The sequence below is a fragment of the Dendrobates tinctorius genome, unplaced genomic scaffold (assembly GCF_039654945.1).
Source record: "Dendrobates tinctorius isolate UK_male_01 unplaced genomic scaffold, ASM3965494v1 ptg000445l, whole genome shotgun sequence".
Lineage (NCBI taxonomy): Eukaryota > Metazoa > Chordata > Amphibia > Anura > Dendrobatidae > Dendrobates > Dendrobates tinctorius.
This window is the reverse complement of record NW_027362107.1, coordinates 212,422-238,972: the sequence shown is the minus strand read 5'-3', so window position 1 is coordinate 238,972 and position 26,551 is coordinate 212,422.

The window sequence follows — 26,551 nt, the reverse complement described above, 5'->3', positions numbered from 1 at the left end:
GTGACTACACCCTGAGGTGTAGTGATCACACACGGTGATTGTGACTACACCCTGAGGAGTAGTGATCACACACTGTGATTGTGACTACACCCTGAGGAGTAGTGATCACACACTGTGATTGTGACTACACACTGAGGAGTAGTGATCACACACGGTGATTGTGACTACACCCTGAGGTGTAGTGATCACACACGGTGATTGTGACTACACCCTGAGGAGTAGTGATCACACACTGTGATTGTGACTACACCCTGAGGAGTAGTGATCACACACTGTGATTGTGACTACACACTGAGGAGTAGTGATCACACACGGTGATTGTGACTACACCCTGAGGTGTAGTGATCACACACGGTGATTGTGACTACACCCTGAGGTGTAGTGATCACACACGGTGATTGTGACTACACCCTGAGGAGTAGTGATCACACACGGTGATTGTGACTACACCCTGAGGAGTAGTGATCACACACTGTGATTGTGACTACACACTGAGGAGTAGTGATCACACACGGTGATTGTGACTACGCACTGAGGAGTAGTGATCACACACGGTGATTGTGACTACGCACTGAGGAGTAGTGATCACGCACGGTGATTGTGACTACGCACTGAGGAGTAGTGATCACGCACGGTGATTGTGACTACGCACTGAGGAGTAGTGATCACGCACGGTGATTGTGACTACGCACTGAGGAGTAGTGATCACGCACGGTGATTGTGACTACGCACTGAGGAGTAGTGATCACGCACGGTGATTGTGACTACGCACTGAGGAGTAGTGATCACGCACGGTGATTGTGACTACGCACTGAGGAGTAGTGATCACGCACGGTGATTGTGACTACGCACTGAGGAGTAGTGATCACGCACGGTGATTGTGACTACGCACTGAGGAGTAGTGATCACGCACGGTGATTGTGACTACGCACTGAGGAGTAGTGATCACGCACGGTGATTGTGACTACGCACTGAGGAGTAGTGATCACGCACGGTGATTGTGACTACGCACTGAGGAGTAGTGATCACGCACGGTGATTGTGACTACGCACTGAGGAGTAGTGATCACGCACGGTGATTGTGACTACGCACTGAGGAGTAGTGATCACGCACGGTGATTGTGACTACGCACTGAGGAGTAGTGATCACGCACGGTGATTGTGACTACGCACTGAGGAGTAGTGATCACGCACGGTGATTGTGACTACACACTGAGGAGTAGTGATCACACACGGTGATTGTGATGTCCTGGGAGAATGGTCTTTTCTGTGAATCCCCCCCGGTTTGGGGCTGGATCAGTAACTCTAGGAGCGCGGTGTAATGTGAGCCTGGCCGCCAGAGTCCCACCTGCTCAGAGGTGAGCACTTGCCTCCTGGATGAGCCTAACGCTCCGCACACGATCCCTGGCATTCAGGAGCGATGGACTCAGTCCTGCTGCTCCTCTGGTTGCTGAATTCTGCATGGATCAGAACAGGTGAGTGGATCCCGAGAGCAGCGGACGGCGGAGAGAAACATCTCAGCAGTAATACCCTCATCATCCTCATCAGTATTGTGGTCTCCTCCAGTCTACATCTGGACCTAAGCGTCTTCTTTGTCCATGTAGGTTTTACTGCCTCGTGGACTCCAGGACCCCAATCGTCAGCCGAAGACCCCCAACACAGGTGAGTAGTAGATATATATGAGAGCTATGGCACCTACATGTGTTACATGGGACTGCAGGTGACATGTACTAAATTATCTGTACTCAGAGAGGTATCACTGTGCTATCTGTGGTGTTACATAGGACTGCAGGTGACATCTACTCCATTATCTGTACTCACAGAGGTATCACTGTTATCTGTGTTACATAGGACTGCAGGTGACATCTACTACATTATCTATATTCAGAGAGGTATCACTGTTATCTGTGTTGTTACATAGGACTGCAGGTGACATCTGCTACATTATCTGTACTCGGAGAGTTATCACTGTGCTCTCTGTGGTGTTACATAGGACTGCAGGTGACATCTACTCCATTATCTGTACTCAGAGAGGTATCACTGTTATCTGTGGTGTTACATAGGACTGCAGGTGACATCTACTCCATTATCTGTACTCAGAGAGTTATCACTGTGTTATCTGTGGTGTTACATAGGACTGCAGGTGACATCTGCTCCACTATCTGTACTCGGAGAGTTATCACTGTGCTCTCTGTGGTGTTACATAGGACTGCAGGTGACATCTAGTACATTATCTGTACTCAGAGAGTTATCACTGTTATCTGTGGTGTTACATAGGACTGCAGGTGACATCTACTACATTATCTGTACTCGGAGGGTTATCACTGTGTGATCTGTGGTGTTACATAGGACTGCAGGTGACCTCTACTCCATTATCAGTACTCAGAGAGTTATCACTGTTATCTGTGGTGTTACATAGGACTGCAGGTGACATCTACTCCATTATCTGTACTCAGAGAGTTATCACTGTGTTATCTGTGGTGTTACATTGGACTGCAGGTGACATCTACTACATTATCTGTACTCGGAGAGTTATCACTGTGTGATCTGTGGTATTGCATAGGACTGCAGGTGACATTTACTCCACTATCTGTACTCAGAGAGGTATCACTGTTATCTGTGGTGTTACATAGGACTGCAGGTGACCTCTACTCCATTATCAGTACTCAGAGAGTTATCACTGTGTTATCTGTGGTGTTACATAGGACTGCAGGTGACATCTACTCCACTATCTGTACTCGGAGACTTATCACTGTGTGATCTGTAGTATTACATAGGGACTGTAGGTGACATCAACTATATTATCTGTACTCAGAGAGGTATCTGTGTTGTTACATAGGACTGCAGGTGTCATCTACTCCTGTATCAGTACTCGGAGAGTTATCTCTGTGTTATCTCTGGTGTTACATAGGACTGCAGGTGACATCTACTACATTATCTGGACTCAGAGGTATCACTGTGTTATCTGTGGTGTTAAATAGGACTGCAGGTGACATCTACTACATTATCTGTACTCAGAGAGGTATCTGTGTTGTTACATAGGACTGCAGGTGACATCTACTACATTATCTACATTCAGAGAGGTATCACTGTTATCTGTGTTGTTACATAGGACTGCAGGTGACATCTGCTACATTATCTGTACTCAGAGAGTTATCACTGTGCTCTCTGTGGTGTTACATAGGACTGCAGGTGACATCTACTCCATTATCTGTACTTAGAGAGTTATCACTGTTATCTGTGGTGTTACATAGGACTGCAGGTGACATCTACTCCATTATCTGTACTTAGAGAGTTATCACTGTTATCTGTGGTGTTACATAGGACTGCAGGTGACATCTACTCCATTATCTGTACTTAGAGAGTTATCACTGTGTTATCTGTGGTGTTACATAGGACTGCAGGTGACATCTACTCCATTATCTGTACTTAGAGAGTTATCGCTGTGTTATCTGTGGTGTTACATAGGACTGCAGGTGACATCTACTACATTATCTGTACTCAGAGAGTTATCACTGTTATCTGTGGTGTTACATAGGACTGCAGGTGACATCTACTCCATTATCTGTACTCAGAGAGGTATCTGTGTTGTTACATAGGACTGCAGGTGACATCTACTACATTATCTATATTCAGAGAGGTATCACTGTTATCTGTGGTGTTACATAGGACTGCAGGTGACATCTACTACATTATCTGTACTCAGAGAGTTATCACTGTGCTCTCTGTGGTGTTACATAGGACTGCAGGTGACATCTGCTACATTATCTGTACTCAGAGAGTTATCACTGTTATCTGTGGTGTTACATAGGACTGCAGGTGACATCTACTCCATTATCTGTACTTAGAGAGTTATCACTGTGTTATCTGTGGTGTTACATAGGACTGCAGGTGACATCTACTCCATTATCTGTACTTAGAGAGTTATCACTGTGTTATCTGTGGTGTTACATAGGACTCCAGGTGTCATCTACTACATTATCTGTACTCAGAGAGTTATCACTGTTATCTGTGGTGTTACATAGGACTGCAGGTGACATCTACTACATTATCTGTACTCAGAGAGTTATCACTGTTATCTGTGGTGTTACATAGGACTGCAGGTGACATCTACTACATTATCTGTACTCAGAGAGTTATCACTGTTATCTGTGGTGTTACATAGGACTGCAGGTGACATCTACTCCATTATCTGTACTTAGAGAGTTATCACTGTGTTATCTGTGGTGTTACATAGGACTGCAGGTGACATCTGCTCCACTATCTGTACTCGGAGAGTTATCACTGTGTTATCTGTGGTATTGCATAGGACTGCAGGTGACATCTACTACATTATCTGTACTCAGAGAGTTATCACTGTTATCTGTGTTGTTACATAGGACTGCAGGTGACATCTTCTCCACTATCTGTACTCGGAGAGTTATCACTGTGCTCTCTGTGGTGTTACATAGGACTGCAGGTGACATCTAGTACATTATCTGTACTCAGAGAGTTATCACTGTGCTCTCTGTGGTGTTACATAGGACTGCAGGTGACATCTACTACATTATCTGTACTCGGAGAGTTATCACTGTTATCTGTGGTGTTACATAGGACTGCAGGTGACATCTACTACATTATCTGTACTCGGAGGGTTATCACTGTGTGATCTGTGGTGTTACATAGGACTGCAGGTGACAGCTACTACATTATCTGTACTCAGAGAGGTATCACTGTTATCTGTGGTGTTACATAGGACTGCAGGTGACAGCTACTACATTATCTATATTCAGAGAGTTATCACTGTGTGATCTGTGTTGCTACATAGGACTGCAGGTGACATCTACTCCATTATCTGTACTTAGAGAGTTATCACTGTTATCTGTGGTGTTACATAGGACTACAGGTGACATCTACTACATTATCTGTACTCGGAGGGTTATCACTGTGTGATCTGTGTTGCTACATAGGACTGCAGGTGACATCTACTCCATTATCTGTACTTAGAGAGTTATCACTGTTATCTGTGGTGTTACATAGGACTGCAGGTGTCATCTACTACATTATCTGTACTCGGAGGGTTATCACTGTGTGATCTGTGTTGCTACATAGGACTGCAGGTGACATCTACTCCATTATCTGTACTTAGAGAGTTATCACTGTGTGTTCTGTGTTGCTACATAGGACTGCAGGTGACATCTAGTACATTATCTGTACTCGGAGAGTTATCACTGTGTTATCTGTGGTGTTACATAGGACTCCAGGTGTCATCTACTACATTATCTGTACTCGGAGGGTTATCACTGTGTGATCTGTGGTGTTACATAGGACTGCAGGTGACCTCTACTCCATTATCAGTACTCAGAGAGTTATCACTGTGTTATCTGTGGTGTTACATAGGACTGCAGGTGACATCTACTCCACTATCTGTACTCGGAGACTTATCACTGTGTGATCTGTAGTATTACATAGGGACTGTAGGTGACATCAACTATATTATCTGTACTCAGTTATTACTGTTATCTCTGGTGTTACATAGGACTGCAGGTGTCATCTACTCCTGTATCAGTACTCGGAGAGTTATCTCTGTGTTATCTGTGGTGTTACATAGGACTGCAGGTGACATTTACTCCACTATCTGTACTCGGAGAGTTATCACTGTGTGATCTGTGGTATTCCATAGGACTGCAGGTGACATTTACTCCACTATCTGTACTCTGAGAGTTATCACTGTGTGATCTGTGGTGTTACATAGGACTGCAGGTGACCTCTACTCCATTATCAGTACTCAGAGAGTTATCACTGTGTTATCTGTGGTGTTACATAGGACTGCAGGTGACATCTACTCCACTATCTGTACTCGGAGACTTATCACTGTGTGATCTGTAGTATTACATAGGGACTGTAGGTGACATCAACTATATTATCTGTACTCAGTTATTACTGTTATCTCTGGTGTTACATAGGACTGCAGGTGTCATCTACTCCTGTATCAGTACTCGGAGAGTTATCTCTGTGTTATCTGTGGTGTTACATAGGACTGCAGGTGACCTCTACTCCATTATCTGTACTCAGAGAGTTATCTCTGTTTGATCTGTGTTGTTACATAGGACTGCAGGTGACCAGGTTGTCCTTACATGTAGTCCTCCGTTGTGGTTTGCCTTAGTTCATGGCCTCGTGTGTGCCGGCAGTGGTCACAATGTTGGGAGGCCGGAGTGCCGTCCACAGGACACCGCTCACCTTCCTCCCCGTTACCGGTCACTCTGAGGCATTAGTGAAATTAGCGGCCAGAAGATAATGCCGGATTCACATGAGCGGATTTCAGGGTCCGTGTATGGCCGCTCTGCCAATATGAGGAGGTCTCCCATCCGGAGGGTCACATGTGTCTTTGAGGCTCTCAGTTCTGTTCTTGACACCCTGGATCAGTCCGGGTATCGTGGTCTCTACATGGACCATGAAACGCGCTTATGTGAACCCGGCCCAAAGATAGAAATCATCATTCAAAAGCCAGGGGGGATTCTGTGCCTGCGCCATCCGGCACACGACCCTGTTGTCTAGCAGAAGACCACGCCATCCAGTATACAAAGACACCGTCTGACACACGACAACGCCACATGGCACATGACCGCGCCATCCTGCACACAGCCACGCCATCTGGCACATGACCATGCCGTCTGGTACGCGACAACACCACATGGCACATGACCGCGCCATCCTGCACACAGCCACGCCATCTGGCACATGACCATGCCATCTGGCACACGACAACGCCACATGGCGCATGACCACGCCGTCCTGCACACGACCACGCCATCTGGCACACGACAGCGCCACATGGCACATGACCACGCCATCCTGCACACAGCCACGCCATCTGGCACATGACCACGCCGTCTGGCACACGACCACGCCATCTGGCACACGACAGCGCCACATGGCACATGACCACGCGGTCCTGCACACAGCTGCGCCATCTGGCACACGACCACGCCATCTGGCACACGACGACGCCACATTGCACATGACCGCGCCGTCCTGCACACAACCACGCCATCTAGCACACGACCATGCTGTCTGGCACACAACAGCACCACATTGCACATGACCACGTCGTCCTGCACACAGCCACGCCATCTGGAACACGACCATGCCATCTGGCACACGACAACGCCACATGGCACATTACCACGCCATCCTGCACACATCCACACCATCTGGCACACGACCACGCCATCTGGCACACAACCCTGCCACGTGGCACATGACCATGCCGTCCTGCACACAGCCACGTCACCTGGCACACGACCACGCCGTCTGGCACACAAGCCTGCCACGTGGCACATGACCATACTGTCCGGTATACGACCACGCCTTCTGGCACACGTCTACGCCGTCATGCACACAGCCAGCTGATATCCGCTGGGTTCACTCTGAATTATTTGAGAACTGTAAGGGCGCATTCACACTGAGGCCGTGCTTCCTCACTGCTGTTTCTCCACTTTTCTTGAGTAGTTTCCTCATTTTTAGTGACTTCAGCATTTGCACCTTATTCTCTGTTTTCTGCCATTTTTAATATTTTCTGTTTTGCTAAGACTTTTTCGTTTTTTTGCAATAACTTTGCAGGTTCATGAAATGCCTCTTTTATCAAATGCCCCTTCTTTTGTAGCCTGTCTCTTCAGTTCCTTCTGGAGTAACGTTTCCGATCAGTTTTCAACTTGGTGCATTTTTAGAGAAACATGTGACCATTTAAAGGTTCTTTTTAAAGTGGTTAAATGCAAATATGAAGAGCATGTTTGATTCTGCAGCACCTGTATTAACCACGTGAACCATTTTAAAGGATTTGAACAAAATGTCAGTAAACATAAAAAAAGAAAAATGATGGAAAAACCCCGCAGATAATGAATTGTGGCAGAGTCTTTCTCCTGCCATGTCTGAGTCGTGTTGATTACTTGAGGATTTAGGAGCTTCCACTTAGGTTTATTCTCAGTTTCTCAGTGTGCAGATACTCGTCCTCCCTGCCTCTCTCCGACATTTTGGAGTGGAAAACGTCTAAAAAACCCACATAAAATAAACATCAGAAAAACATAAAAAGACGCTGATAAATACATCTATAAAACATAATCACGATGTGCGGCCCTGACGTCCCCTGTACACGATATGTGGCCCTGACGTCCCCTGTACACGATGTGCGGCCCTGACGTCCCCTGTACACGATGTGCGGCCCTGACGTCCCCTGCACACGATGTGCGGCCCTGACGTCCCCCGCGCACGATGTGCGGCCCTGACGTCCCCCGCACACGATGTGCGGCCCTGACGTCCCCCGCACACGATGTGCGGCCCTGACGTCCCCCGTACACGATGTGCGGCCCTGACGTCCCCCGTACACGATGTGCGGCCCTGACGTCCCCCGTACACGATGTGCGGCCCTGACGTCCCCCGTACACGATGTGCGGCCCTGACGTCCCCCGTACACGATGTGCGGCCCTGACGTCCCCCGTACACGATGTGCGGCCCTGACGTCCCCCGTACACGATGTGCGGCCCTGACGTCCCCCGTACACGATGTGCGGCCCTGACGTCCCCCGCACACGATGTGCGGCCCTGACGTCCCCCGCACACGATGTGCGGCCCTGACGTCCCCCGTACACGATGTGCGGCCCTGACGTCCCCCGTACACGATGTGCGGCCCTGACGTCCCCCGTACACGATGTGCGGCCCTGACGTCCCCCGTACACGATGTCCTGGGTTAGATGCTTGACAGATGAGGAATTTGGAATGGTCCACATGTGGGACCCTATTTCGGATTTTGATGTAAGTGTGGACGAATGAGCCCATGTCAGGGAACCATCCGTGTCTAAGAATGAGAAGTGGCAGAATGTATAGGAAGATGAATAATGAAATGATCTGCGGGCGTCCTGTGAAGTGGTGGGCTGGATGAGCCCCTTACTCGCTGTGGGGCTTGGGGGGATGGGGATCTGTCTTGTGTGCCGCAAATTGTTCTACATGAGCAGAGACAGAACAGACTTAGCCTTGTTCTCTTCTCTCCAGGAACAACAGCCGTGGGATTCTTCAGAAAGTGGATCCGACGTCCCGAGGAGACACGGTAAGATCACATCTATATATATATTCCATGTTCGCCGTACACATGACGCGGATCTGCCGCAAAAATCCGCACATCCCAATACTAGACAGTCACAATCGTGCCTGACGCAGCGCTCTCTGCCCAGATGTCCAGCGCATTCTCTGGTGCCTTCACATAAATGTGCCACTCGCCGTGGGCTGCAGGTAAGCACACACCTGTGACCAGTCCGCAGCAAACATGATACCCACAAAAATCACATAGACTCTCACTAATATAGCTATACAGGTGTATTATACACAGGTAATATCACCAGCTTACATGGTGTACAGGTGTATTATACACAGGTAATATCACCAGCTTATATAGGTGTACAGGTGTATTATACACAGGTAATATCACCAGCTTATATAGGTGTACAGGTGTATTATACACAGGTAATATCACCAGCTTATATAGGTGTACAGGTGTATTATACACAGGTAATATCACCAGCTTATATAGGTGTACAGGTGTATTATACACAGGTAACATCACCAGCTTATATAGGTGTACAGGTGTATTATACACAGGTAATATCACCAGCTTATATAGCTATACAGGTGTATTATACACAGGTAATATCACCAGCTTACATAGGTGTACAGGTGTATTATACACAGGTAATATCACCAGCTTATATAGATGTACAGGTGTATTATACACAGGTAATATCACCAGCTTATATAGATGTACAGGTGTATTATACACAGGTAATATCACCAGCTTATATAGGTGTACAGGTGTATTATACACAGGTAATATCACCAGCTTATATAGGTGTACAGGTGTATTATAGACAGGTAATATCACCAGCTTATATAGGTGTACAGGTGTATTATACACAGGTAATATCACCAGCTTATATAGGTGTACAGGTGTATTATACACAGGTAACATCACCAGCTTATATAGGTGTACAGGTGTATTATACACAGGTAATATCACCAGCTTATATAGCTATACAGGTGTATTATACACAGGTAATATCACCAGCTTACATAGGTGTACAGGTGTATTATACACAGGTAATATCACCAGCTTATATAGGTGTACAGGTGTATTATACACAGGTAATATCACCAGCTTATATAGATGTACAGGTGTATTATACACAGGTAATATCACCAGCTTATATAGGTGTACAGGTGTATTATACACAGGTAATATCACCAGCTTATATAGGTGTACAGGTGTATTATACACAGGTAATATCACCAGCTTATATAGGTGTACAGGTGTATTATACACAGGTAATATCACCAGCTTATATAGATGTACAGGTGTATTATACACAGGTAATATCACCAGCTTATATAGGTGTACAGGTGTATTATACACAGGTAATATCACCAGCTTATATAGGTGTACAGGTGTATTATACACAGGTAATATCACCAGCTTATATAGATGTACAGGTGTATTATACACAGGTAATATCACCAGCTTACATAGGTGTACAGGTGTATTATACACAGGTAATATCACCAGCTTATATAGGTGTACAGGTGTATTATACACAGGTAATATCACCAGCTTACATAGGTGTACAGGTGTATTATACACAGGTAATATCACCAGCTTATATAGATGTACAGGTGTATTATACACAGGTAATATCACCAGCTTATATAGATGTACAGGTGTATTATACACAGGTAATATCACCAGCTTACATAGGTGTACAGGTGTATTATACACAGGTAATATCACCAGCTTATATAGGTGTACAGGTGTATTATACACAGGTAATATCACCAGCTTATATAGGTGTACAGGTGTATTATACACAGGTAATATCACCAGCTTATATAGGTGTACAGGTGTATTATACACAGGTAATATCACCAGCTTATATAGGTGTACAGGTGTATTATACACAGGTAACATCACCAGCTTATATAGGTGTACAGGTGTATTATACACAGGTAATATCACCAGCTTATATAGCTATACAGGTGTATTATACACAGGTAATATCACCAGCTTACATAGGTGTACAGGTGTATTATACACAGGTAATATCACCAGCTTATATAGATGTACAGGTGTATTATACACAGGTAATATCACCAGCTTATATAGATGTACAGGTGTATTATACACAGGTAATATCACCAGCTTATATAGGTGTACAGGTGTATTATACACAGGTAATATCACCAGCTTATATAGGTGTACAGGTGTATTATAGACAGGTAATATCACCAGCTTATATAGGTGTACAGGTGTATTATACACAGGTAATATCACCAGCTTATATAGGTGTACAGGTGTATTATACACAGGTAACATCACCAGCTTATATAGGTGTACAGGTGTATTATACACAGGTAATATCACCAGCTTATATAGCTATACAGGTGTATTATACACAGGTAATATCACCAGCTTACATAGGTGTACAGGTGTATTATACACAGGTAATATCACCAGCTTATATAGGTGTACAGGTGTATTATACACAGGTAATATCACCAGCTTATATAGATGTACAGGTGTATTATACACAGGTAATATCACCAGCTTATATAGGTGTACAGGTGTATTATACACAGGTAATATCACCAGCTTATATAGGTGTACAGGTGTATTATACACAGGTAATATCACCAGCTTATATAGGTGTACAGGTGTATTATACACAGGTAATATCACCAGCTTATATAGATGTACAGGTGTATTATACACAGGTAATATCACCAGCTTATATAGGTGTACAGGTGTATTATACACAGGTAATATCACCAGCTTATATAGGTGTACAGGTGTATTATACACAGGTAATATCACCAGCTTATATAGATGTACAGGTGTATTATACACAGGTAATATCACCAGCTTACATAGGTGTACAGGTGTATTATACACAGGTAATATCACCAGCTTATATAGGTGTACAGGTGTATTATACACAGGTAATATCACCAGCTTACATAGGTGTACAGGTGTATTATACACAGGTAATATCACCAGCTTATATAGATGTACAGGTGTATTATACACAGGTAATATCACCAGCTTATATAGATGTACAGGTGTATTATACACAGGTAATATCACCAGCTTACATAGGTGTACAGGTGTATTATACACAGGTAATATCACCAGCTTATATAGGTGTACAGGTGTATTATACACAGGTAATATCACCAGCTTATATAGGTGTACAGGTGTATTATACACAGGTAATATCACCAGCTTATATAGATGTACAGGTGTATTATACACAGGTAATATCACCAGCTTATATAGATGTACAGGTGTATTATACACAGGTAATATCACCAGCTTATATAGGTGTACAGGTGTATTATACACAGGTAATATCACCAGCTTATATAGGTGTACAGGTGTATTATACACAGGTAACGTCACCAGCTTATATAGATGTACAGGTGTATTATACACAGGTAATATCACCAGCTTATATAGGTGTACAGGTGTATTATACACAGGTAACATCACCAGCTTATATAGGTGTACAGGTGTATTATACACAGGTAATATCACCAGCTTATATAGCTATACAGGTGTATTATACACAGGTAATATCACCAGCTTATATAGGTGTACAGGTGTATTATACACAGGTAATATCACCAGCTTATATAGCTATACAGGTGTATTATACACAGGTAATATCACCAGCTTATATAGGTGTACAGGTGTATTATACACAGGTAACATCACCAGCTTATATAGGTGTACAGGTGTATTATACACAGGTAATATCACCAGCTTATATAGGTGTACAGGTGTATTATACACAGGTAATATCACCAGCTTATATAGATGTACAGGTGTATTATACACAGGTAACATTACCAGCTTATATAGGTGTACAGGTGTATTATACACAGGTAATATCACCAGCTTATATAGGTGTACAGGTGTATTATACACAGGTAATATCACCAGCTTATATAGGTGTACAGGTGTATTATACACAGGTAATATCACCAGCTTATATAGGTGTACAGGTGTATTATACACAGGTAGTATCACCAGCTTATATAGATGTACAGGTGTATTATACACAGGTAATATCACCAGCTTATATATGTGTACAGGTGTATTATACACAGGTAATATCACCAGCTTACATAGGTGTACAGGTGTATTATACACAGGTAATATCACCAGCTTATATAGGTGTACAGGTGTATTATACACAGGTAATATCACCAGCTTACATAGGTGTACAGGTGTATTATACACAGGTAACGTCACCAGCTTATATAGATGTACAGGTGTATTATACACAGGTAATATCACCAGCTTACATAGGTGTACAGGTGTATTATACACAGGTAATATCACCAGCTTATATAGGTGTACAGGTGTATTATACACAGGTAATATCACCAGCTTATATAGGTGTACAGGTGTATTATACACAGGTAATATCACCAGCTTATATAGGTGTACAGGTGTATTATACACAGGTAGTATCACCAGCTTATATAGATGTACAGGTGTATTATACACAGGTAATATCACCAGCTTATATAGGTGTACAGGTGTATTATACACAGGTAATATCACCAGCTTATATAGGTGTACAGGTGTATTATACACAGGTAATATCACCAGCTTATATAGGTGTACAGGTGTATTATACACAGGTAATATCACCAGCTTATATAGGTGTACAGGTGTATTATACACAGGTAATATCACCAGCTTATATAGGTGTACAGGTGTATTATACACAGGTAATATCACCAGCTTATATAGGTGTACAGGTGTATTATACACAGGTAATATCACCAGCTTATATAGGTGTACAGGTGTATTATACACAGGTAATATCACCAGCTTATATAGGTGTACAGGTGTATTATACACAGGTAATATCACCAGCTTATATAGGTGTACAGGTGTATTATACACAGGTAATATCACCAGCTTATATAGGTGTACAGGTGTATTATACACAGGTAACGTCACCAGCTTATATAGATGTACAGGTGTATTATACACAGGTAATATCACCAGCTTACATAGGTGTACAGGTGTATTATACACAGGTAGTATCACCAGCTTATATAGATGTACAGGTGTATTATACACAGGTAATATCACCAGCTTACATAGGTGTACAGGTGTATTATACACAGGTAATATCACCAGCTTATATAGGTGTACAGGTGTATTATACACAGGTAATATCACCAGCTTATATAGGTGTACAGGTGTATTATACACAGGTAACGTCACCAGCTTATATAGGTGTACAGGTGTATTATACACAGGTAATATCACCAGCTTATATAGGTGTACAGGTGTATTATACACAGGTAACGTCACCAGCTTATATAGATGTACAGGTGTATTATACACAGGTAATATCACCAGCTTACATAGGTGTACAGGTGTATTATACACAGGTAGTATCACCAGCTTATATAGATGTACAGGTGTATTATACACAGGTAATATCACCAGCTTACATAGGTGTACAGGTGTATTATACACAGGTAATATCACCAGCTTATATAGGTGTACAGGTGTATTATACACAGGTAATATCACCAGCTTATATAGGTGTACAGGTGTATTATACACAGGTAACGTCACCAGCTTATATAGATGTACAGGTGTATTATACACAGGTAATATCACCAGCTTACATAGGTGTACATGTGTATTATACACAGGTAATAGCCTCAGCTTATATAGGTGTACATGTGTATTATACACAGGTAATAGCCTCAGCTTATATAGGTGTACAGGTGTATTATACACAGGTAACATCACCAGCTTATATAGGTGTACATGTGTATTATACACAGGTAATAGCCTCAGCTTATATAGGTGTACAGGTGTATTATACACAGGTAATATCACCAGCTTATATACAGTCATGGCCAAAAGTATTGACACCCCTGCAATTCTGTCAGATAATACTCAGTTATTCCTGAAAATGATTGCAAACACAAATTCTTTGGTATTATTATCTTCATTTAATTTGTCTTAAATGAAAAAACACAAAAGAGAATGAAGCAGAAAGCAAAACATTGATCATTTCACACAAAACTCCAAAAATGGGCCAGACAAAAGTATTGGCACCCTCAGCCTAATACTTGGTTGCACAACCTTTAGCCAAAATAACTGAGACCAACCGCTTCCGGTAACCATCAATGAGTTTCTTACAATGCTCTGCTGGGATTTTAGACCATTCTTCTTTGGCAAACTGCTCCAGGTCCCTGATATTTGAAGGGTGCCTTCTCCAAACTGCCATTTTTAGATCTCTCCACAGGTGTTCTATGGGATTCAGGTCTGGACTCATTGCTGGCCACCTTAGAAGTCTCCAGTGCTTTCTCTCAAACCATTTTCTAGTGCTTTTTGAAGTGTGTTTTGGGTCATTGTCCTGCTGGAAGACCCATGACCTCTGAGGGAGACCCAGCTTTCTCACACTGGGCCCTACATTATGCTGCAAAATTTGTTGGTAGTCTTCTGACTTCATAATGCCATGCACACGGTCAAGCAGTCCAGTGCCAGAGGCAGCAAAGCAACCACAAAACATCAGGGAACCTCCGCCATGTTTGACTGTAGGGACCGTGTTCTTTTCTTTGAATGCCTCTTTTTTCTCCTGTAAACTCTATGTTGATGCTTTTGCCCTAAAAGCTTTACTTTTGTCTCATCTGATCAAAGAACATTCTTCCAAAATGTTTTAGGCTTTTTCACGTAAGTTTTGGCAAACTCCAGCCTGGCTTTTTTATGTCTCGGGGTAAGAAGTGGGGTCTTCCTGGGTCTCCTATCATATAGTCCCTTTTCATTCAGACGCCGACGGATAGTACGGGTTGACACTGTTGTACCCTCGGACTGCAGGGCAGCTTGAACTTGTTTGGATGTTAGTCGAGGTTCTTTATCCAACATCCGCACAATCTTGCTTTGAAATCTCTTGTCAATTTTTCTTTTCCGTCCACATCTAGGGAGGTTAGCCACAGTGCCATGGGCTTTAAGCTTCTTGATGACACTGCGCACGGTAGACACAGGAACATTCAGGTCTTTGGAGATGGACTTGTAGCCTTGAGATTGCTCATGCTTCCTCACAATTTGGTTTCTCAAGTCCTCAGACAGTTCTTTGGTCTTCTTTCTTTTCTCCATGCTCAATGTGGTACACACAAGGACACAGGACAGAGGTTGAGTCAACTTTAATCCATGTCAACTGGCTGCAAGTGTGATTTAGTTATTGCCAACACCTGTTAGGTGCCACAGGTAAGTTACAGGTGCTGCTAATTACACAAATTAGAGAAGCATCACAGGATTTTTCGAACAGTGCCAATACTTTTGTCCACCCTCTTTGTTATGTTTGGTGTGGAATTATATCCAATTTGGCTTTAGGATAACTCTTTTTGTGTTTTTTCATTTAAGACAAATTAAATGATGATAATAATACCAAAGAATTTGTGTTTGCAATCATTTTCAGGAAGAAACTGAGTATTATCTGACAGAATTGCTGGGGTGTCAATACTTTTGGCCATGACTGTAGGTGTACAGGTGTGTTATAGACAGGTAATGTCACCAGCTTATATAGGTGTACAGGTGTATTATACACAGGTAATGTCACCAGCTTATATAGGTGTACAGGTGTATTATACACAGGTAACATCACCAGCTTATATAGGTGTACAGGTGTATTATACACAGGTAACGTCACCAGCTTACATAGGTGTACAGGTTTATTATACACAGGTAATATCACCAGCTTATATAGGTGTACAGGTGTATTATACACAGGTAACATCACCAGCTTATATAGGTGTACAGGTGTATTATACACAGGTAACATCACCAGCTTATATAGGTGTACAGGTGTATTATACACAGGTAACATCACCAGCTTATATAGGTGTACAGGTGTATCATACACAGGTAATATCACCAGCTTATATAGGTGTACAGGTGTATTATACACAGGTAACATCACCAGCTAATATAGGTGTACAGCTGTATTATACACAGGTAATATCACCAGCTTATATAGGTGTACAGGTGTATTATACACAGGTAATATCACCAGCTTATATAGGTGTACAGGTGTATTATACACAGGTAACATCACCAGCTTATATAGGTGTACAGGTGTATTATACACAGGTAATATCACCAGCTTATATAGGTGTACAGGTGTATTATAGACAGGTAACATCACCAGCTTATATAGGTGTACAGGTGTATTATACACAGGTAACGTCACCAGCTTACATAGGTGTACAGGTGTATTATACACAGGTAATATCATCAGCTTATATAGGTGTACAGGTGTATTATAGACAGGTAATATCACCAGCTTATATAGGTGTACAGGTGTATTATACACAGGTAATGTCACCAGCTTATATAGGTGTACAGGTGTATTATACACAGGTAATATCACCAGCTTACATAGGTGTACAGGTGTATTATACACAGGTAATATCACCAGCTTATATAGGTGTACAGGTTTATTATACACAGGTAATATCACCAGCTTATATAGGTGTACAGGTGTATTATACACAGGTAATATCACCAGCTTACATAGGTGTACAGGTGTATTATAGACAGGTAACATCACCAGCTTATATAGGTGTACAGGTGTATTATACACAGGTAATATCACCAGCTTATATAGGTGTACAGGTGTATTATACACAGGTAATATCACCAGCTTATATAGGTGTACAGGTGTATTATACACAGGTAACGTCACCAGCTTATATAGGTGTACAGGTGTATTATACCCAGGTAACGTCACCAGCTTACATAGGTGTACAGGTGTATTATACACAGGTAACGTCACCAGCTTATATAGCTATACAGGTGTATTATACACAGGTAACATCACCAGCTTATATAGGTGTACAGGTGTATTATACACAGGTAATATCACCAGCTTATATAGCTATACAGGTGTATTATACACAGGTAACATCACCAGCTTATATAGGTGTACAGGTGTATTATACACAGGTAACATCACCAGCTTATATAGCTATACAGGTGTATTATACACAGGTAACATCACCAGCTTATATAGGTGTACAGGTGTATTATACACAGGTAATATCACCAGCTTATATATGTGTACAGGTGTATTATAGACAGGTAACATCACCAGCTTATATAGGTGTACAGGTGTATTATACACAGGTAACATCACCAGCTTATATAGGTGTACAGGTGTATTATACACAGGTAACGTCACCAGCTTACATAGGTGTACAGGTTTATTATACACAGGTAATATCACCAGCTTACATAGGTGTACAGGTGTATTATACACAGGTAACATCACCAGCTTACATAGGTGTACAGGTGTATTATACACAGGTAATATCACCAGCTTATATAGGTGTACAGGTGTATTATAGACAGGTAACATCACCAGCTTATATAGGTGTACAGGTGTATTATACACAGGTAATATCACCAGCTTATATAGGTGTACAGGTGTATTATACACAGGTAACATCACCAGCTTATATAGGTGTACAGGTGTATTATACACAGGTAACATCACCAGCTTATATAGGTGTACAGGTGTATTATACACAGGTAACGTCACCAGCTTACATAGGTGTACAGGTGTATTATACACAGGTAATATCACCAGCTTATATAGGTGTACAGGTGTATTATACACAGGTAATATCACCAGCTTATATAGGTGTACAGGTGTATTATAGACAGGTAACATCACCAGCTTATATAGGTGTACAGGTGTATTATAGACAGGTAATATCACCAGCTTATATAGGTGTACAGGTGTATTATACACAGGTAACGTCACCAGCTTATATAGGTGTACAGGTGTATTATACACAGGTAAGGTCACCAGCTTATATAGGTGTACAGGTGTATTATACACAGGTAACGTCACCAGCTTACATAGGTGTACAGGTTTATTATACACAGGTAATATCACCAGCTTACATAGGTGTACAGGTGTATTATACACAGGTAACATCACCAGCTTATATAGGTGTACAGGTGTATTATACACAGGTAATATCACCAGCTTATATAGGTGTACAGGTGTATTATACACAGGTAACATCACCAGCTTATATAGGTGTACAGGTGTGTTATAGACAGGTAATGTCACCAGCTAATATAGGTGTACAGGTGTATTATACACAGGAAATATCACCAGCTTATATAGGTGTACAGGTGTATTATACACAGGTAATATCACCAGCTTATATAGGTGTACAGGTGTATTATAGACAGGTAATATCACCAGCTTAAATAGGTGTACATGTGTATTATAGACAGGTAATATCACCAGCTTATATAGGTGTACAGGTGTGTTATAGACAGGTAATGTCACCAGCTAATATAGGTGTACAGGTGTATTATACACAGGAAATATCACCAGCTTATATAGGTGTACAGGTGTATTATACACAGGAAATATCACCAGCTTATATAGGTGTACAGGTGTATTATAGACAGGTAATATCACCAGCTTATATAGGTGTACAGGTGTATTATACACAGGTAACATCACCAGCTTATATAGGTGTACAATCGTATTATAGACAGGTAATATCACCAGCTTACATAGGTGTACATGTGTATTATAGACAGGTAATGTCACCAGCTAATATAGGTGTACAGGTGTATTATACACAGGAAATATTACAAGCTTATATAGATGTACAGGTGTATTATAGACAGGTAATATCACCAGCTTATATAGGTGTACAGGTGTATTATACACAGAAAATATTACAAGCTTATATAGATGTACAGGTGTATTATAGACAGGTAATATCACCAGCTTATATAGGTGTACAGGTGTATTATAGACAGGTAATATCACCAGCTTATATAGGTGTACAGGTGTATTATACACAGGAAATATCACCAGCTTACATAGGTGTACATGTGTATTATACACAGGTAGTATCACCAGCTTATATAGGTGTACAGGTGTATTATAGACAGGAAATATTACAAGCTTATATAGATGTACAGGTGTATTATAGACAGGTAATATCACCAGCTTATATAGGTGTACATGTGTGTTATACACAGGTAATATCACCAGCTTATATAGATGTACAGGTGTATTATAGACAGGTAATATCACCAGCTTATATAGGTGTACATGTGTATTATACATAGGTAATATCACCAGCTTATATAGGTGTACATGTGTGTTATACACAGGTAATATCACCAGCTTATATAGATGTACAGGTGTATTATACACAGGTAATATCACCAGCTTACATAGGTGTACATGTGTATTATACACAGGTAGTATCACCAGCTTATATAGGTGTACAGGTGTATTATACACAGGTAATATCACCAGCTTATATAGATGTACAGGTGTATTATAGACAGGTAATATCACCAGCTTATATAGGTGTACATGTGTATTATGCACAGGTAATATCACCAGCTTATATAGGTGTACAGGTTGTGGTGTAATGACCACTGTGTCCACAAGGGGGCGCTGTGTAGATGTCACAAGGGAACGGATGAGTGGCAGAATCCTGAAGGATATTTATGTATCTAAAAGTGGGTGGCTTTGAGATGGAGACTTGTGTATGTGTGATCAGCAATATCTGTTGTGAGTTCATTTTCCCCTTCACCATTGAGTTCTGATGAACTCCCTCTTCTGGTGAAGGAAGGTAGTGAGGCTGATTACCAAGCGCCTGTGCAGGATGATGATGACTGGGTGACTGGAATTGCTGACTGGATATAAGGCAGCCGACGCCCTTCTGCCTTGCTGGTGAACTCTCTGAGGGATTCTAGGAGACCAGTCTGATTCCTGCTCCTCAAAAGCTAAGTTTTCTGCTCTGCTTTTTGCATTTGTGTTTTGGTTTTGTTTTGCCTTGTTTTTCTGGATTTCTGCCATTCCCTGCTGGGGTGAGCTGAATTCCTTTTTGCTCTGTCTTCAGAAAATACCTGAGTACTGATATAGTCTTTTTGAAGCCTAGCGTCTTCAGGGCCTTTTTCCCTATCAGTCTGTTGGCTCTTGTTTTGATAGGGTGTTGGCGGATTGCAGACAGTAGCTTTTCTATCCGTTCCTATTTAGTTAGCTTGGGCCCTGTGACGGGAGTATTCTCCAGAGCAAGGAGGGACAACAGGCCTGGCAACGATCCAACAGATTTATTGACCAGAACACAGGAACAACACGAAGGTAATTTGCAGAGTCCCAAAATAAGTCCACAGGAAACTGATTTGGGGGCACCTCCCGACAATCCTTGTGCCAGATCACAAAACCATAGTCCTTTTAGAGTCCCAGAAATCCGCCACGATCACACTAAGGCCGAGGCTTCCTCAGACAGCCTCGCCCTTCTCTTTCAGCATCCAACTCACATCTGACTGAGTTGCACAGGGATCTAGTGTCTCTGCTCCTGGATCAGCCCATGTGTGTAGTGGAGGAGGGTTCCACTCCTCCTATGCAATGGTTTGGCCCACAGCAAGGCACCGCTGTGTCTACGAGGATGTGTATTGTGAGTCCTCCCCCTGCTGAGGAGAACAATGGTGATTGCCCTAGCTGTGTTGACCCAAGCCTGAATTTAATTATGGTCTAGATACACAAGTCTTGTGGAAAGGAGACAGGTTACTTACATAATTACATTATAGTCCCAGAGACACAGGCAATGGGGGAAGGAAGCATATTGTTACAGGTACACACAAGACATTGCAAAGTATTGGGGAAAAATACATATCATGACAATCCCTTCCCCTCCTAATTTGTGTACGTACTAGGGACCTCTACAGGTCACTGGTTAAGTACACAAAGGCATGGCGTAACTTACATGTGGCTTCATGCAGCCACGAATTGGCATCGTAGCTTTCCCACATCATTGCCCAGGAGAACAGCTGCAGGCAGACCACCCATCACCCCAACCACACATCGCCTGACCCCAAAACCAAAGTTCAGATCCACAGTGGCTGTGGGAATAGTCCTCCATTGTCCACCAGCCAGTTCAATGACAATCCCAGGTCCTCTATGGATTGCCTCAGGCCGAACCACTCGGGGATCAGCCAGCGTGAGGAAAGCCCCTGAGTCACAAAATCCAACAAGTCTTTGTCCATCCAGCACGACCTCCTGCAAGTGCTTACCTCGATGAGCTGAAGTCGTCATAGCTGCGGGTCGCACACCATAAACTCCTAGTGGTGCAACATGGGTGGGTGAGGCACTAGGCCAGTCCTCACGTTGTGGTGACACGTCTTCCTCCATGGCACTTTGCTGTACATAATTAATAATATGATTGGGTACAGGATCAATCCTCATTTGAACAGCTGGGCAGGAGGCTTGCAGATGCCCCGGCTGCCCACATCGATAGCATCTGCGCTGTGTCTCACTCCATCCAATGCGTCCTCTTGGGCGAGGAGTAAGGGAACCTGCCGGTCGGCTCCCACCTGAAGGTGCTGTAGGGGTTTGAGGACGATTCCTCCATGAGCTGGCTGGACATGAGGCCTGCAGATGCCCCGGATGCCCACAACCATAACACCTGCGCTCTGCTACTTCCTCTCCTCGTCGTATTCCAGAAAACGCAGTGGAAGCAACAGGAGGCACATTAACACAGGTATCAACACGAGGTGGTGGCTCAGAGGAACGGGGAACAATGGGAACAGAAGAACTGGGGGCCACCGGTGTTGTGGAGCTGGTAGGCCTCTCTCCATCCTCCAACAGAACTCTCCACCGAGGCTTGATGGTGAGAGCCTCATCAGCGAGAGATGCAGCTTTTTCCACTGTAGCAGGTTTCCTCTCACGCACCCATTCCCTGATCTCAGCGGGGCACTGGGCAAAAAATTGTTCTTTTAGGATAACCTGGAGACAGGTGTTCCAGGTTAAGGCCTCCTCTGCCTCCAGCCAGCGATTACATATTTGTTTGAGTCTGTGGGCATACATCTTGAAAGACACTTCCTCATTACAGGCTAAAGTACGAAACTGGGTCCTGTAAGTGTCTGGGGTCACAGCATAATGTTCTAGAACAGTCCGTTTAATCTCTGCATACTCACAGTTCAACCGAGGGTCCATAGCTCTATAGGCTGCAGCAGCTCCACCCTCTAAGAGCCCCACAAGATGTCGGACGTGCTCCCTTTCCGGGACTTCCATTAATCGACACTGATGCTCAAAGTCCAGGAAGAATCCCTCAATGTCACCGGAAGCCTCATTAAACGGCTTGAAGTCTTTGCGGGACACTCTGGGGAGTTCCCTCATGGGGGATGCTGTGGGTACAGTCTGTCTGGAGCTTCTCGCTGCCTCCAAAGCGATCTCCCTCTCCAGCATTGCCCTCTCCTCCATCCTGCGCTGCCTCTCCTTGGCTGTGCGCATGACCTCCCTCTTATCTTCTATGGTAGCCTCTTCTCCCAGCAAGGCCATCTCCTCCTCGTACCACACAACCCACTGACTTTTTTGGGTATTTACCTCCGGCTGCCGTCTTTCCTCTCTTTGCTGTGAGGATACTTCCTCAGCATCATCTTGCAGGTGAACTGCTTCCAAAGCCTCAATCAGCTGCTCCTTGGAGAGTCCCTTGTAGCTGACTCCCAGTTCACGGGCCTTTGTTTGTAGGTTCACCGCAGTCCAGTTCTTGTACTCTGCGGTGCTGGTTCCCGATGTTGATGGGCCGTTCTCCTCCATTCCTTCTGCTCCGATCCCACCGCTGCCAACCAGTTTGTGACGGGAGTATTCTCCAGAGCAAGGAGGGACAACAGGCCTGGGAACGATCTAACAGATTTATTGACCAGAACACAGGAACAACACGAAGGTAATTTGCAGAGTCCCAAAATAAGTCCACAGGAAACTGATTCGGGGGCACCTCCCGACAATCCTTGTGCCAGATCACAAAACCATAGTCCTTTTAGAGTCCCAGAAATCCGCCACGATCACACTAAGGCCGAGGCTTCCTCAGACAGCCTCGCCCTTCTCTTTCAGCATCCAACTCACATCTGACTGAGTTGCACAGGGATCTAGTGTCTCTGCTCCTGGATCAGCCCATGTGTGTAGTGGAGGAGGGTTCCACTCCTCCTATGCAATGGTTTGGCCCACAGCAAGGCACCGCTGTGTCTACGAGGATGTGTATTGTGAGTCCTCCCCCTGCTGAGGAGAACAATGGTGATTCCCCTAGCTGTGTTGACCCAAGCCTGAATTCAATTATGGTCTAGATACACAAGTCTTGTGGAAAGGAGACAGGTTACTTACATAATTACATTATAGTCCCAGAGACACAGGCAATGGGGGAAGGAAACATATTGTTACAGGTACACACAAGACATTGCAAAGTATTGGGGAAAAATACATATCATGACAGGCCCCATCATTTGCTCAGCCTATCTTTCTATCTGTGTGAGTGTTTTTTCATCTTGCTTCACCGTCATTATATGTTGGGGGCTGCCTATTGCTTTGGGGTCTGCTCTGGGGCAGTTTAGATTTCCCTTTCTGTCTTTAGGCTATTTAGTTCTCCGGCTGTGATTGAGGGGTCTAGGGCACCGTAGGAACCCCCCACGGCTACTGCTAGTTGTTGTTGATAGGTTCAGGGGTCTGCAATCCGATAGCTGCCAACTTCTCTGGTTTTCTGGACTTAGCTAGTATTTCTGTTTATGCCTCCTACGGTGACTCATTCATAACAGAATCAGCAGCCATACCGCAGATCCTAGGGTACTCAATAGCAGAAAAGGATTGTAAAAAAAAAAAAAAAAAGTGTGTATATTCTTTCCTCTATATCTCTGAGGCTGTAGGGGGAATTTTTTTTTTTCTCTCAATGGAGATAAAGCAATTGTCTGATCGTGTGGAGCAGCTCGCTGCGGAAGTGCGGGGAATTTCCGCCTACCTTGCTCATTCACATGCTGCTGAACCAAAGATCCCTACTCCTGATGTGTTTTTTGGGGATCGGTCTAAATTTTTGAATTTCAAAAATAATTGTAAATTATTTTTTGCCTTGAAGCCTAACTTGTCAGGGAGCTCCGCGCAGCAGGTTAAAATTGTCATCTCTTTGCTGCGTGGCGATCCCCAGGATTGGGCGTTTTCTTTGAAACCAGATGATCCTATTCTGACTAATGTGAACGCATTTTTTCAAGCCTTGGGGTTGTTGTATGACGAACCTAATGCTATTGATCAGGCTGAAAAGACCCTGTTGGCATTGAGCCAGGGTCGAGATTCTGCAGAATTGTACTGTCAAAAATTCCGAAAGTGGGCAGTCCTTACGACTTGGAATGATAATGCCTTGGCAGCTCTCTTTCGGAAGGGTTTGTCAGAAGCCGTAAAAGATACTATGGTGGGATTTCCTGTTCCCTCTGGTCTTGACGATTCTATGTCATTAGCCATTCAGGTTGATCGGCGTTTACGTGAACGCAGGACTGCACGAGAGGTGTTGCCACCTGTTGAACAAATGTCTGAACCTATGCAATGTGATAGAGTTTTGTCCAGGGAGAAACATCAGGAGTTCAGAAGGCGTAATAAGCTGTGTTTTTTTTGTGGAGATGCCTCGCATATTATTTCTGTCTGCCCTAAACGAGAGAAACGTTTTGCACACATGTTTTCTGTGGGTGGTGTTCAACCTAAGTTTCTTCTGGCAATTACTCTGATCTGCTCCCTGTCCACATTTTCCGCCAAGGCTTTTGTGGATTCGGGAGCAGCCCTGAACCTAATGGACTTGGATTTTGCTAAACGTTGTGGATTTCCGATGACACCTCTGCGGACGCCTATCCCGTTGAGGGGGATTGATGCTACTCCTTTGGCGAAAAATAAACCTCAGTTTTGGACCCAGGTGGTAATGCGGGTCGCCCCAGACCATCAAGAAAATTGTAGATTTTTGGTGTTGAATAATTTGCATGATACCATTGTTTTCGGGTTTCCCTGGTTGCAAATTCATAATCCAGTTTTGGATTGGAAATCTGTGTCTGTGGTGAGTTGGGGTTGTCGGTGTGCCCTTAGTGAGGCTCCGGTTTTTTCCACCTCTCCTCAGTCGCATGATGTTCCTGACTATTTGGCGGACTTTTATGATGTATTTAGTGAGAATGAGTCTGCGTCTTTGCCTCCTCATAGGAGTTATGACTGTGCAATTGAACTGAGCCCGGGGTGTAAATTTCCCAAGGGTCGGCTCTTCAATTTATCTGTACCCGAGCACGAGGCTATGCGATCCTATATTAAGGAGGCGTTGGAGAAGGGTCATATTAGACCATCCTCTTCACCCTTAGGTGCCGGTTTTTTTTTTTTGTGGCCAAAAAGGATGGTTCATTAAGGCCTTGTATTGATTATCGTGCCCTCAACAAAATTACTATTAAATATCAGTATCCGTTACCCCTGATTTCGGATCTATTCTCCAGAGTTAAAGTTGCTTGCTGGTTTACCAAGCTTGACCTCAGGGGGGCGTATAATCTTATCTGCATTAAGCATGGGGATGAATGGAAGACGGCGTTTAATACTCCGGAGGGACATTTTGAGTACATGGTGATGCCTTTTGGGCTCACTAATGCCCCTTCTGTCTTCC